General features: G+C 40.5%; 1 non-coding gene across 1 annotated transcript; it reads left to right on the forward strand.

The window, feature by feature from the left end:
• Positions 1–3,928: 3,928 nt before the first annotated feature.
• On the forward strand, positions 3,929–4,078 carry LOC118012793. The gene has a single exon (XR_004679839.1). It is a non-coding gene; the product is annotated as a U12 minor spliceosomal RNA (small nuclear RNA).
• Positions 4,079–16,155: the final 12,077 nt, after the last annotated feature.

Below are 16,155 nucleotides of genomic sequence, written 5' to 3' on the forward strand. Positions count from 1 at the left end.
GGTAGAATTCCCCAGGGAATCCATCAGGCCCTGGACTCTTGTTGTTTGGGAGGTTTTTGATCACTGCTTCAATCTCGTTACTGGTTATTGCCCTATTCAGGTTTTCAATTTCTTCCTGTTTCAGTCTTGGTGGTTTATGGGTTTCTGGAAGGCATTCATTTCTTCCAGGTTGCTTAATTTATTGGCATACAGTTGTTGATAATAATTTCTAATAATTCTTTCTATTTCCTTGGTGTTAGTCGTGATCTCTCCCCTTTCATTCATAATTTTATTAATTTGGGCCCTTTCCCTTTTCTTTTTTTTTCTTTTAAGATTTTATTTATTTATTTGAGAGAGAGAGAATGAGAGACAGAGAGCATGAGAGGGAGGAGGGTCAGAGGGAGAAGGAGACTCCCTGCCGAGCAGGGAGCCGGATGCGGGACTTGATCCCGGGACTCCAGGATCATGACCTGAGCCGAAGGCAGTCGCTTAACCGACTGAGCCACCCAGGCGCCCCACTTTTCCCTTTTCTTCTGGATAAGTCTGGCCAGTGGTTTATTGATCTTATTAATTATTTCAAAGAACCAGCTTCTAGTTTCGTTGGTATGATCTACTGTGTTTCTGGTTTCTAACTCATTGGTCTCTGCTCTAATCTTAATGATTTCTCCTCTAATGTGTGGTTTAGGTATCGTTTGTTGCTTTTTCTCTAGTTCTTTAAGGTGTAAAGTTAGTTGGTGAATTTGGGATTCTTCTTTTTTTTTTTGAGTGAGGCTTGGATGGCTATGTATTTCCTTCCCCCTTAGGACCACCTTTGCAGTATCCCACAGGTTTTGGACCAATGTGTTTTTATTCTCATTGGTTTCCATGAATTGTTTAAGTTCTTTGATTTCCTGTTTGATCCAAACATTCTTGAACAAAGTGGTCTTTAGCTTCCAAGTGTTTGAGTTTCTTCCAAATTTTTTCTTGTGATTGAGTTCCAGTTTTAAAGCATTATGGTCTGAGAATATGCAGGGAATAATCTCAATCTTTTAGTATCAGTTGAGACCTGATTTGTGACCCAGTATGTGGTCTATTCTGGACAAATTTCCATGTGCGCTCGAGAAGAATGAGTATTCTGTTGTTTTAGGGTAGAATGTTCTGTATATATCTATGAGGTCCATCTGGTTCAGTGTGTCATTCAAAGCTCTTATTTCTTTTTTGATTTTCTGCTTAGATAATCTGTCTATTGCTGAGAGTGGAGTATTGAGGTCTCCTACAATTAACATATTACTATTGATATGACTCTTTATTTTGGTTAACAGTTGGCTTATGTAGTTGTCTGCTCCCATGTTGGGGGCATAGATATTTACAATTGTTAGATCCTCTTGTTGGATAGACCCTTTAAGAATGATATAGTGTCCTTCTGTGTCTCTAACTACAGTCTTTAGCTTAAAATCTAATTTGTCTGATATAAGAATTGCTACCCCAGCTTTCTTTTGAAGTCTGTTGGCATGGAAGATGGATCTCCGTCCCTTCACTTTCAGTCTGAATGTATCTTTAGGTTCAAAATGAGTCTCTTGTAGACCGCATATGAATGGGTCCTGTCTTTTTATCCAATCTGCAACCCTGTGCTGTTTTATGGGAGCATTTAGGCCATTCACATTGAGAATGATTATTGAAAGATAAGAATTTATTATCATCATATTACCTGTGGAGTCCTCGTCTCTATAGATTGTCTCTGTAAATTTCTGTTCTATATCACTCTTGGGGTCTTCTTTTATAGAACCCCCTTAATATTTCTTGCAGGGCCGGCTTAGTGGTCCCATATTCTTTCAGTTTCTGCTGGTGTTGGAAGCTCTGTGTCTCTCCATCTATTCTAAATGAAAGCCTTGCCGGATAAAGTATTCGTGGCTGCATGTTCTTCTCATTTAGTACCCTGAATATGTCTTGCCAGCCCTTTCTGGCTTGCCAGGTCTCTGTGGATAGGCCTGACATTATTCTGATATTCCTCCCTCTGTACATAAGGAATCTCTTCTCCCTAACTACCCTTAAGATGGTTTCCTTGGTTCTAAGATTTGCGAGTTTTACTATTACATGCCTGGTCTGTTTTCCTTGATCTTGGGAGGGGTTTTCTCTGCCTCTAGGACATGAATGTTTGTTTCATTCCCCAGATTAGGGAAGTTCTCAGCTATGATTTGTTCAAATATATCTTCTAGTCCTCTCTCTCTCTCTCTCCACCCCCTTAAGGATCCCAATAATTCTGACATTGGAACGTTTCATGGAGTCACTTATTTCTCTAATTCTGTTTTCATGGATTATAAGCTGTTTTTCCCAGGCCTCCTCTTTTTCGTTCTTTTCTATCAATTTGTTTTCTAATTCATTAATTCATTCTTCTGCCTCATTTACCCTAGGTGTTAGAATATCTAGATTAGATTGGATCTCATTGATAGCATTTTTAAGTTCTGCCAGTTCAGCTTTCATTTCTGCCCTTAGAGACTCTATGTTGCCATTAATCGATTTCTCCGTTCTAGCTATTGTCTTCATAACTGTTACCCTGAAGTCCATTTCTGACATTTTGGTTATAGCTGTATCCATTTGTAAATCTATGGCAAAAATCACAATCTCTGAGTCTTTCCTATTTTGGGTGTTCCTCCTCTTAGTCATTCTGTTGAGGGGCGGTTGAGGGAATGTACAGAGTCCAAATTATTGACCACAAGCCAAGCAAGATGCATCTGTTTTGTAGGGACGTTAGGGTTGTTGGCCTCTTGTTTTCCCAGCCTGTCTTCTGGGGGAGGGGCCTGCCACTCTCACTCAGGCAACTCTGTTTGGGCAGAGTTGCCCTGCGCCCTGTGGGGGGGTGGGATGGGCTCAGTGAAAACTGGTTTTTTTGGGCTTTTGTTTTCTGGCAGGTTTCCATGTATCTTCTGAGAATGAGAGCCGAAGAGACCATTTCCAACCCTCTGCCTCAGAGCAAAGGGATCACAGTCTGTTCTTCAGTGAGCTCTCCAGGCCACACCGCCTCCATTTCTGTCCGTGCTGCTATAAACTGCAGCGTCCTGGGTTGTGCGCCCCTCAGCAGCGCCCCCAGTCCTCGCCTCCAGGTCGAAGCACATCTCTGCCCTTTGTGCTTCTAAAACTGCCAGCCATCCCCAGTTCATAGGTGCGCAGCCCCACCGCTCCAGGTTCCAGTCCGGGGGGCTGCCCTAAAGTCCTTTCCCCGCTGCTACCGGTCTGTGAGTCTGTGCCCTGTCCCCAGCATGGGAGGCTATCACTCACCAACAGTGCAGGATCCCAACCGCTCCCTCCCCCCACCATTTATCTTCGAATAGTGCCTGAGGAAGCACGGCTCCCCGCTTCATACCTCAAAACCAACTGCCTGTGATATTCTGTTTGTAGAGATCCAGATCTATCTTCCTACATCTCAGGCTGATTTCGTGGGTGTTCAGAGTGGTGTGGTAGATACCCAGCTCAATTCCGGGGACTGGTTGGAATAGGGTCCCCTACTCTTCCGCCATCTTTTTTTTCTGAGAAAATCATTAATTACATACAGATTCTCAAAGTGATTGGCTCAGATTTGAGTAACATGTTCTATAATTTTTCAAGTGCCTTTGCATCAGATTACTTCTCCATCCTGATTCTTATTTATATGTAATTCCCATCCTTTTTCGTGATCAGATCAGACCAGGCTTTATCAGCCCAGGCACTACTGATGTTTTGGGTGAAACAGTTCTTTGTTGTGGGGCTTGTCCTGACATGGCTGGCAACCTCCCTCCCTCTACCCACCAGATGCCAGTAGCATCCATTTTTACCCAAATGTGACAACCAAAAATATCTCCAGACATTGCCAAATGCCCCTGGGGGGAGGGGTGGGCAAAATCACCCATGTTGAAAACTACCAGATTAGATGGTTTTTCTAGATTTTTAAAATTTTATTCTGCACTACCACTCTACCACTAGAAACAACCACTGGATACCTTAAACTTATGAGTAAGGAAAATGACGATTCGGGGTGATATCCTAATCCTCACTGCTAATGTGAGATGAATTTTTGAGTGGGTAAAGATTGCCTCTAAGGTGAGCTGTCTACTTTGTGGGATGCCTGGGAGTCACGATCTGCCCCTCCCCCTTTGACATTGAAGGAGTAGACTCATATGAAGGCAATAAATGAGGATGAGAAAGCGAGAAAGAAAGAAAGAAAGGAAAGAAAGAAAGAAAGAAAGAAAGAAAGAAAGAAAGAAAGAAGAAAGAAAGAAAGGAAGGAAGGAAGAAAGGAAGAAAGAAAAAAGAAAGAAAGGTAAAGAGAAAGAGAGAAAGGGAAAGAAAGAAAAAGGAAGGAAGAAAGAACAATTAGATTCATTCTTTTAGTTCTATCATTTTTCAGTCTTCATTTTTTGTGTGTGCTTTCTTTGGATCCATTTTGTTTGTTTGTCTAAATGCCTGGGTTGGCTGCTTCATCTATATCTGACTGTTCTTACCTATTCCCTGCCACTCCGTGGAGTTGAGTGAGACTCAAGGAGGCTTCTGTATCCCCCAGCCTGGCCCATGCACATAGATCTTTTTGTTCCACACAAGAGGTCATTGGCTTTCCCATGGATGTTTCATCATTTTGGAGACGTCTGTGCTTTGCCAGCTCTTCCCAAAGTTCCCAGCTCTCTCCATGATTTGGATATTTAGTGTTTTCTATTTTCCTCGAAGACTGAGTTGCCATTATTGTTTAGTTTCCTTTGTGTGTTTGGTTCATTTCAGAGTGGAAGAAAGGCTAGAGGCGCCTTTGATGTACCATGTCATCCAAAATCCAATGTACTAATTATGTAGGGTTTGAGTTGGGCAAACTATATTGTTGGCTGCTAATTTTCAACAAGTTTGTGCAACTTGTGGGAAAAGCCACTTGCCATGTCACTTGCTTAAACCAGTCCTCAGAACCATCATCCAAATCCTCATTTTTGACAAACTAAACTGCATTACCACTCTACCACTAGAAATAGCAAACAGGGGATGCCTGGGTGGCTCAGTCAGTTAAGCATCTGCCTTCAGCTCAGGTCATGATCCCAGGGTGCTGGGGTCCAGCCCCGCATTAGTCTCTTTGCTCGGTAGGGAGTCTGCTTCTCCCTCTGCCTGCTGCTCCCGTTGCTTGTGTGCTCTCTCTCTCTGACAAATAAATAAATAAAATCTTCAAAAAGAAAGAAAGAAAGAAAAAAAGAAATAGCAAACAGACAATTCCAGTCTGTTGCATTAATGATTTAAAATAATGCTTTTCTCTCCACAGACACATTTCATTAGTGATGAGTTCTAGACACTTGGTGGCTCAGTGTTTCTGATGATTGGAGGTGTAAGTGCCACCAGCAAAACGTGGATGTCAAGGAGTGTTACCTGGAAAACATGAGAAATGAGAGCTCTCTGCTTCCCTGTGGAACACAGATTTTATAGACAAAACCGGCCAACCTCACAGGCTTACGAGTTGTCCATACACTTTTCTAAATAAAATATACTCTTCACGTCCTTAAACTACAAAATCATGTTCAGAATTTAAATTTGAAACGATATATACCCCTTCAGTCTCAAAATTTTCTCCTGTTAGGCTGAGAGGACTTGAAATTAATGAAATATAAACTCTGAAAATGACCTACCACTCGGAGGCAGTAGCGACCATTTTATTAAAAACAGTTCGTCATTGTTAAGTGAAATGTCAAATTTTGGCTTGCAGTGGCAACTCAGGGGCAGGATAAGGAGACTAGCTGTTCTTCAAGATCTTATTCTTCCCACTTAGTATTGTGTTTTGTGTGGTGGAAAAATGCAATTTTTTAAAACCTACTTATAATTAATATATATACAATCAGACAAAATGAATTATAAGATGCTTCTAAAAGCTTTAAAAAGATCAAAAATTGGTGCAAAAAGTTTTACTCTCATTTTAAAAGGAACATGCAATGCTTTATACAACCCTGAGAATGCCATTAATGTCAGTGAAATGATATCTTTATGATATGAGTCATAATTCTTGGTACTGTTGAGCAGTGGGAAACTATTAATAACTTTAGGTTAATAGGATAGGTCTCTTCTTAGCTTCAAGAAAAGTAATTTTGGAATTCTAAGTCACCAACTATTTTATGATGTGACAGTCCAGTAATTTCACTTGTTCTACCTTTCTTCATTAGAAATTGTGATTTGTGTGTGGGTGGTGTCAGAATTTTGTAATTCCTTAAAAAGTTTCAAGACTTAAGTTTCCTATATTGTCCTGAGACATTTTTCAAAAAAGGAAGGACTTGTATTGACCAAATTCACAGCTTGTATTGATGATGTTAGAAAAAGTGATTGACTAATACTCTCCATATAATTAATTTGTAACCCATCAAAGGAATCCAATCACTTGTTTTGGGGTGCAGTTGCTCGCTACTTGCTGGGACAAAACTCATTAGCCCTCAGTGTTTACAGTACTCCTCCCTTCCCCATATGCTACAGAAAATCCTTTATTAGCCAGGTCATTTTCTCCCCATTGTCTGCTCTACCTTCTAATCATGAAGGGGGAGAAGGCCATGTTTTCCAGGAAGGAGATTAAAAACACATAAAGAAAAAATTCTGGCAAGTGGGGAAAGAATGGTGCTTGAGTCGGTGCTAAGAAGAGAGTAAGGGTTTGGTGTATGAGAGTTTTCTCAACAGAATTAGGAAGCAGAAGAAGGGACTCACCTGAGACCTTTAACCCTTTTGATGTGCTTTGAGGTGCACCTGCTAAGAATAGACTTCAATTTTCATTGCTCTTGGTTGTTGGATTGTGCTGCTTTTTTTATTTTTAAAGATTTTATTTATTTATTTGAGAGAGAGAGTACATGAGCTGGGGTGGGGGGGTCAGGGAGGGGCAGAGGGAGAGGGAGAAGCAGACTCCCTGCTGGGCATGGAGCCCAACGTGGAGCTCAATCCCAAGACCCTGAGATCATGCCCTGAGCCGAAGGCAGACACTTAACTGACTGAGCCACCTGGGCGCCCCTGTGCTTCTTTAAACATGACCTCCTATAGTGGACCCTAAGCAACGTGAACCTCCCCCATAATTTATTCAGGGTGTGTCTCTATCTAGAATGGAAATTTTAAGCTGATAGTGATTAAGAAATCACTATTTACTTTTGAAACAGTAATTTTTAAATAAATATTTAAAGAGCAAATTGTTTAGCATGCGTTACTTTGTCCTGGACTACTATTTGTCATGCTGTTGGGGTCTATGACTATCATGTAATATGATAGGGATTCTTAACTGTATTAACACTTGCATAACATTTGCAAATCATATAAGCCTCTATTTTTTAGTGGTATTTTTTTGATAAATTTTTTTCTGGTTTTAAAATTGGTATTTTGGGGGAAAGTACAGAAGATAAGAAAGAAAGAAAGAAAAGAAAGAAAGAAAGAAAGAAAGAAAGAAAGAAAGAAAGAAAGAAAGAAAGAAAGAAAGAAAGAAAGAAAGAAAGAAAAAGAAAGAAAGAAATGTTACTCATAATTTTAAATTAGAGATACTCGTTGCTAAACTCTTGGCTTACATTTGTTTACTCTTTTCATGTGGCTAAATATGTAGAAAATTTTTCAAAACAAACTGTATTTAAGGTTTTTTTTCCTAATAACATTGTTGTGGCTGAGAAATGTAGTTTTAATTCTATGAATCTAGCAGAATTTTTTTTCTAAGAGAAAAAAGGGAGAATAGATATTTGGGGCCAGCTAATTCTGTCACAGGTTCCTAGCAATGAAATACTGGGTCAAAATCTCCTTTGCCTTCTAGAAGACCCTGATAGAGGTAGCCAGTGTTCTCCTCCAAAATGTTCTACTCTATTCTCTTCAGTAGTACACAAGACCGTCTGCCTCATCTAGCTTGTGCCAACACTTAGTACTCTCGTTGAAACGAATTGTTCGACCGTTTGATAGGAAAAAAAAACCCAAATCATCACTATATATGCTATATTTATGATTATTAGTAGGACTAATTTTTTTCATGTGTTCATTGGCCATGTGCGTTTCTTCTTTGTGAGGTGCCTTTTTATGTCTTTAGCCCATTTTTGATGTCTGCATTCAGCCATTTGGGACATGATGCTGCTTTAAATTAGTATCTCCAGCAAGGAGAGACAGGGCATATTTTGTGCGTGGCATTAAGATTTAAAAACAACCTTAACACAAACAACAGACTTCCTTAGGCTTGTGGAAAAACCTTACTGGAAAAACAACAAAATGGTAAAGTGTTATTTGGCTCCCTTATAACTTAGGAAATTCAAGCTCATATTGGCTTTATCTGGATGCAGCAGGCAAACCAAAAAGACTGGAAAATACCCTCTACGTTCCTCTAAATTCTCTAAATTCTCAGAAAGTAGTGAAGCTACGTCCTCGCCAACTTCCCAACCATCATGGTGGGGAAAATGGGGCTCACCAACAATACATGGGTCCTGTTTTGGTGGTTCTTAGGCAGGACCCCTCATAGTATGGTTGAGAATAAAATACACCAATCTGTTTGCTGCAGCTGTGGGCAACAGTGCACCAATCCAAACAAAAGTTGACATTTCTGGTGAGTATACATTTAATATAGAAAAATATTTCTGTAAGTGGGTGACTCACTTGATAAGTTGGTTGATCACTCACAGGGTCATCCAACTTAAGCTGTGTCTACCCCAACCCCACTGTGTGATACAACTTCATGAGAGATACCCAGGCTTGGGTTGATACACAGTTGATAGTTGTTTGTCCATTTATAAAGGCAACTGACTGGGTTGGCTTTAAAATGGGTGATCTCAATTGTGACTTGAATAGTGAAGTAAATCATCATCTAGAATTTCCAAATAAGTGAAAGTAAAGCTCTTATTTTTGATGGGTATAACTTTCTAATTTCAGAGTTGCCTTCTGATTCTTCTCTCTTCCATAACTTACAAGAATTAACTATTTGATGATAAATTACATAGAATTACTGTCTTGGGATTTGGGGCTGTATGTGACTAAACACCCATCATTCACATTAAACTGAGAAAGGCATTACACTTCTTCTAATCAGATAAATAATTCCGAAGCAGATCATCTCCGATTGCACTTTAGGTGGGATTTGCTGTAATTTTGAAATGTTTCACTCATGAACAAGTATTGAATAGCAGGGTATTTTTAGTTTCTGTAGTCTTATTACATGTTTATTCTCTTCTGAGCCTATAAAGCCCCCAAACTGAATCTTTATTCTCCTGTTTCTTTTAGACAGCAGAGCTGTGCCCCAGTTGATTAATAGATCAAGACTTGCAGAATATGGCTGTACTTCTCTGCTCTATTATTGACTTTTTGTTCCATCCCAACAAAAGTCATTTAATTTTTCAATTTCTAGATCTCTCTATAAAAAGGAGGTCACAGAGCACTTAAAAGAATTACATTGTTCTGGTGTTCTGGTGCTCGAATTATCAAAATGAAATAATATTAAATGACTTTGTGTAATTTTTTTTTCTACATCCTAGAATACCTTGAAACCATTCAAAATTCTCTGCCCGCACATAATAGGGAGCACCAAGAAATGGTGAGACAGGCTTCCAAGGTCATGGTGGAGAAATGGTGAGACAGGCTTCGAGGTCATGGTAGAGATGCTGGAAAGCCCAGAATCTGATTAAACTGATTAAAGTTTAATCAAGTTCAAGTTTTCAAGTAAGTCAAGGTTTGTGTATGCCAAGAGAGTCTTGGTCATGAAAACTTGACATGAACTTGAATTTTTCACCATTACCAGCATTTCCCTTGGCTAAGACTTACTGCTTTGAGGCAATTTACCTAGGTGTAGTACCACCAAATAATTTTGATAGTTTATCACCATCATGTAAAGTCCCAGCCTTAACAGCTACTTTTGAGCTGGGTAGGGGGGTGAAGATCAGAGAAAGAGATGTTGGATTCCACGGTAGAAAGCTCAAGTAGGGCAGGTGAGAGTAGATACAGAGGGGCACTTGAAAGTCTCCTAGAGAAGGAGCAGGCACCAAGAGGGAAGGGGAAAACCCTGATCACCGGTCCACACAGAATTTTCCTTATATTAACTGTGAGGATTTGGGGCTGTGGAAGCCATGATGTGTGGTTCTAGGAGTCTCTCAGGGGCTGAGCACAAAGATCTTTTCCACTGGAGATGGTTTTTCCTTTTGCACATGAAAGTCTTGTGGATGGTGGATTGCTTTTGAGTGTGGCTTTAAATGAGAGTAGAAGAGGTTTTCCTCAGAAAATAAGAGAATTCTATTGAAGAGAAGAATGTAGAAGGAGAAAATAAGATATAATCACAGGATAGAAAATGATGATTCTCAATGTGTCTTTGAAGAGTGATCACATCTGTCTTGTGAGCTAGCCCCTGAAAGGCTACATGTCATTGTATATTTTAATGGGTTGTAGGGTTAAGAAAAAAGTGGAGGGCCTAAGAAGCAGTTTGTTATTTCAAATGCTAAAGAGAGGTCAAGGGGCATGTCCGAAACTGTCTGAAGATCTACTTTGGAAAATGAGAATTTTGCTAGTGAGGGAGGGCCCTGAGACATAGAAACCTTGTGTTCAGACTTAGTCAACCGTTAGTTTTGTCCCTCCCTTGGTGTCCCAGTGATTAATTTTCATAATCAAATTCACTGGTGTGGAGGGGAAGGAAGTAGAGTCAGGGGACGTCGTTTCCTTAAATATTGCTTTCTAGGGGGCAAAGGTCACCTGACAGTTAACCAAGGGTCAAATTGGAGGTTCTAGATCATGGCAGAAAAGTGGGAAGTGGGGGCACCTGGGTGGCTTAAAGAGTTTGTCTGCCTTGGGCTCAGGTCATGATCCTAGGGTCCTGGGATGGAGCCCCATGTCATCTCATGGGGCTCCCTGCTCAGTGGGGAGCCTGCTTCCCCCTCTCCCCCCCTGCTTGTGCTCTCTCTCTATTTCTCTCTCTCTCTCAAATACATTTGACAAAATACAGCATCCTTTCCTGATTAAAACTCTTCAGAGTATAGGGATAGAGGGAACATTCCTCAAGTTCATAAAAGCCATCTATGAAAAACACACAGCGAATATCATCCTCAATGGGGAAAAGCTGACCCTTAAGATCAGGAACATGTCAAGGATGCCCACTCTCGCCACTATTGTTCAACATAGTACCAGAAGTCCTAGCAACAGCAATCAGACAACAAAAAGAAATAAAAATACTCAAATTGGCAAAGAAGAAGTCAAACTCTCTCTCTTCACAGATGACATGATACTTTATGTGGAAAATCCAAAAGATTCCACCCCCAAATTACTAGAACTCATACAGCAAATCAGTAATGTGACAGGATACAAAATCAATGCACAGAAATCAGTTGCTTTCTTATACACTACCAATGCAACTGTAGAAAGAGAAATTAAATAAATAAAATCTTTAAAAAAAGTGAGAAGGGGTTGCTATGTTTTTTTGAGGCTCATGAAATAACCTGGCTCCTGTGGTCAGCTGTATCATACAAGTTAGGGGTAACTAAAAATCTCACAAAGTTCAGGTAAGAAAGTCTACAGTGGGGGTGGGGGGAGGGGAAACCGCACTTTAGAAGATCATTCTCAGGGCACTTCACAGTTGTTCTAACCAATCACTCTGGCACCTAACATGGCAAAATCGTGATGGACAGACAGCCTTTTCTTGTAATCACATGAAGTTCCTTGTTATTTTGTTTTAAAACTTTTATAAACTTTAAAATAGTATCATGACCAATTAAAACTCCCTAGGTGGAAGCAATTTTTAACTTAGGCTGGTATTTAAACCATAGTTTCTAGTTACATTTTCGGAAGTCTTTGACACTTGACTTGATATATTAGAAACCAGGGTCCTATGGAGCCTGTTAGAGACTCATTCTAATGAGATTTAGAGCATGAGAGATGCTCTGTTTTGTGCCACAAAAGAACTTCTAACTCCATCAACTGTAAATACAATGGTGTAAATCTAGCATTCTCTCATTAGAGAATGAGAAGTAAATCTAGCACCTCTAATGAGAAGTTAGCTTAAAATACACAGCCTGTCAATGGTGAGTCAGCAGCCGCAGAGAAACATACCAGGAGAACACACTGCAGGGGGATGAAGGCTTTTGGTAGAAGCTACAAGTCTTTCAGGTGCCGGGGTACCATCCTGAGTCCTGAGGGTCGCTCCCTGAAAGAACCACCCCCTCAGCCCCATGGTCTCTTCTGTCCCACCCATGGCTAATGACCCATGGTGTCCTAGAAGTCAGACTTGGCTGGGATCTGAATGATGGAGTTCAGAACTAAGGAAACTTAGTTTGACTGTAAGATTTGTTTGACTGTAAGATTTCAATATGGCCAATTGGAGGTAAGAATATAATCGGAGGTCAAGGGACACTTTGTTCCACTGTGTGAAAGACATGACATCAAGGCCATTAACTAGGTCATGTTCACCACAACCAAACCTGCATTTAGTATGGACAATCCACAATGAGTAGAGACACCCATAATAGTAAACACACTTCTAAAAGGTACTTCATCTGCTTTCTAGGAGTAAATTATATTCTGGGGAAATCTGGCATCTCCGCGTGTGAAGGATATATGGGCCTTGAATCAGATTCCTGCTCAGGTGGTGGAATGGTCACGTGGTTCAAGCTTTGAAACCCAGACAATTCTGATCCATCCCACTGTTCTGCTCTTGGAGCTGGGGTCACAGCCTGACCACCTGGGTCAGGAGGATCTGGGAGCCTGCAGGTTTATGAGGCGGTGCCCGGGCAGGGAAGCAAATGGGGCCATGGCAGCTGTGTCCCCAGCGTGAGCAGTCCCAACAAGCAAGGCTCAAGACTACAGCAGGCGGGGCCTGCCCTGTAGGTCTCAGCTCATACCCACACTGCTGCCTGGACTAGCCTGGAGCAACCTGGCCAGGTCTCCCAGGGGATCCCTACTATGGACTGATGCACTAGAAGAACACAAACAGGAATATGAAGCAGATGAAAGCAAGCTTTGTGTAGAGTACTTATTAATATGTGAACGTCAGAATTTCTAATACTTGATATGCCATGAATTAATTCCCTTGGCCGAGGGTGTGTCATAATTAATAAATTAGAGTCTCGGGTTTTTGCCTCTTAGAGCCAACGTTTCACTTGCTTTGGAATAAATGGAACGGCCAACCACATAGGGGGAGAAAGCTCTCTGGATGCATTTGTAAAGAAAGCCAATTTGGAAAAGAAATCCCAAACATCATGGTTGTTAAAAGTGTAACACCACTGTGACTAATCCCGAGGAAAACCACTTCTGGGAAACAGGCCGATAGGAGCAAAGCTGTTCAAGAGAAATGTCATAGACTTGAGGAGAATGTTTGTTTTAAAGACCCTTAGTCCTTCATTCTGACTTTTTTGGGGGGTTTCATTTTGGTAAAAGCTGTTTTCCCACAACATTCAGAGGTTTGCTAAAATATGTTTGTCATTTTACTTTTCATTAAAAAATTTAGACCTCTCGAACTCTAATGTCTGGTATCCACAGCCTGAAGGTATCCTGACGTAGAATGCTTTAGTTTTATATTCCAAAGAAACATTTAGAAATGATCCTAGGCCTCACTAGGAGCTGAGGCAATGTTCTGTTATTAAAAAATATATTTTTCTACCAAACTGTTGTAGAAAGAAATTGTAACTACAGTGATTATCTGATTATCAGACCCCTAGTTTTGGACAAAAGACTTGGGCACTTTGGAAAATGTTTCATATCCTCAAATTACCTGCAATATTAATCAGGAGGCTTGCCATTTGGGACAGAATTATGCTTCTAAATCTTCTATAAAAATATACTGGACAAAACAAAGGGATTAACAGAATCAATCCTTGAAATTAAAAATAAAATCTGAAAAAAAATTAGAATTTTGTCTTTGGCTTCACATCTTGTATTACTCCCAATACCATTATCACTAGATATTTATCTCTTACTTTTGACATATATGACCTTGCTTAATCTCCTTCTTTACTCTGCACTGGGTACTGTATTAGTTTACTGGGGCTGCCATAACAAAATAGCATAGGATGGATCTCTTAAGCAACAGAAATGGATTTTCTCACGGTTCTGGAAGCTGGAAGTCCTAGATCAAGGTGCAGGCAGGGTTGGCTCCCTCTGAGGGCCTCTCTCCTTGGCTTGCCAATGGCTGCGTTCTAGTCACTTTGTCGCTGGTCCTTCTTGCAGGAGCACTCTGGAGTCCCTTCTTATAAGGACACCAGTCAGAGAGGATTGGGGTCCCACCTTGTCAGCCTCATTTTAACTTAATCACCTCTTTAGCTGTCCTCTCTAAATAGAGTAACATGTTGAAGTACTGGGAGGTAAGATTTCAACATCTGAATTTTGGGGGCGTGGACAATTCAGCCCATGACAGGTGTCATCTCCATTTTATAGATAAGGAAACTGAGGCCCAGGAAGATAACTCACCAGATTCTTACTACACTGATTCTCCCTAAGTATCTAAGAAAAACGATGTTAGATTTAGTCTCCTATTTCAAATCACATAGAAACTATTTTAAACCAATAATGGAATTTAGCTACAACCCTACCTTCCCTATTTATTGAGTTTATAGGTTTTTAAATTATTTAGGGTAAAAGAATCTGAGACTTGAACTCATCAAAGATAACTTAGCTTCAAGCTGTAGAATTCATTGGAAGCATAATATAAAGCATTTAGGGTATCAGAATTTCTAATATTATACATTCCAATATTATACATTCTAATATTGTACAATCAGTTAGCTTTTTAGTAGATATATATTTTTTCTTGTTTCTTTTTTCTATGCTTATGAAGCCATAATGATTCTTTTTTTTTTAAAGATTTTATTTATTTATTTGAGAGAGAGAGAATGAGAGACAGAGAGCACAAGAGGGAAGAGGGTCAGAGGGAGAAGCAGACTCCCCGCTGAGCAGGGAGCCTGATGCGGGACTCGATCCCGGGACTCCAGGATCATGACCCGAGCCGAAGGCAGTCGCTTAACCAACTGAGCCACCCAGGCGCCCGAAGCCATAATGATTCTTGTTCCGCCACTTACTAGCCATGTGACTTGGGGCAAGTTATTTAATAGTGTGATGTGTTAGCTTCTTCATTCATAGAATAGTGATATTAATAATTTCTGCAGTTGAGGGTTGTTATAAAAAGCAACTGAGTTAATACACGCAAAATATTTAGAGTTGCTCCTGGCATGCAGAGTAAATACATAAGTGTGAACAAATATTATATTATCTATGTACATATATATGCACATATACCATCTTGTTTACAAAAGCAGGATCAATACGCTTTACCGGTATCAATCAATGCATTGTTTCCCACTCTTCTTTGTCCTGCTTGGACATACTGTAGCTCCCCTATAACAACATCTCCTTTGCCAGGTGGCATAATTTTAGGCTTTGCTAATAGGGAGCTCTGGAGAGACAGCACAGGCATGGTAGGGGGACGGGTTTCTGTTTCACTGAAAAGCACAGCAAAACCAAAATAATCCAGTTTAAAAAATGGCAGAAGACATGAACAGACATTTTTCCAAAGAAGACGTACAGATGGCTAACAGACGCATGAAAAGATGCTCAACATCCCTCATCATCAGGGAAATGCAAATCACAACCACAGTGAGATATCACCTCAACCCTGTCAGAATGGCTGGAATTAACAACACAGAAAACAGCAGGTGTCAGCAAAGATGTGGAGAAAGGGGAAGCCTCTTGCCCTGTGGGAATGCAAACTGGTGCAGCCCCTCCGGAGAACAGTATGGCGGTTCCTCAAAAAGTAAATAGAACTACCCTATGATTTAGCAAGCACACTACTAAGTATTTACCCAAACCATACAAAAATACTAATTTGAAGGGACACCTGCACCCCGATAGTTATAGCAGCATTATCAACAATAGCTAAATTATAGAATGAGCCCAAATGTCCATGGACAGATGAATGGATAAAGAAGAGAGGGTATATCTATATACAATGGAATATTACTCAGTGACAAAAGGGAATAAAATCTTGCCATTTGCGGGGCACCTGGGTGGCTCAGTCGTTAAGCATCTGCCTTCGGCTCAGGTCATGATCTCGGGGTCCTGGGATGGAGCCCTGCATCAGGCTCCTGGCTCCGCGGGAGGCCTGCTTCCCCCTCTCTCACTCGGCCTGCTTGTGTTCCCTCTCTAACTGTGTCTCTCTCTGTCAAATAAATAAATAATAATAATAATAAAAGTCTAAAAAAAAATCTTGCCATTTGCAATGACGTGGATGGAATTCGAGGGTATTATGCT

Source organism: Mirounga leonina, unplaced genomic scaffold, assembly GCF_011800145.1.
Source record: "Mirounga leonina isolate KUSES-001 unplaced genomic scaffold, KU_Mleo_1.0 Mir_151, whole genome shotgun sequence".
In the NCBI taxonomy this organism is placed as follows: Eukaryota; Metazoa; Chordata; class Mammalia; order Carnivora; family Phocidae; genus Mirounga; species Mirounga leonina.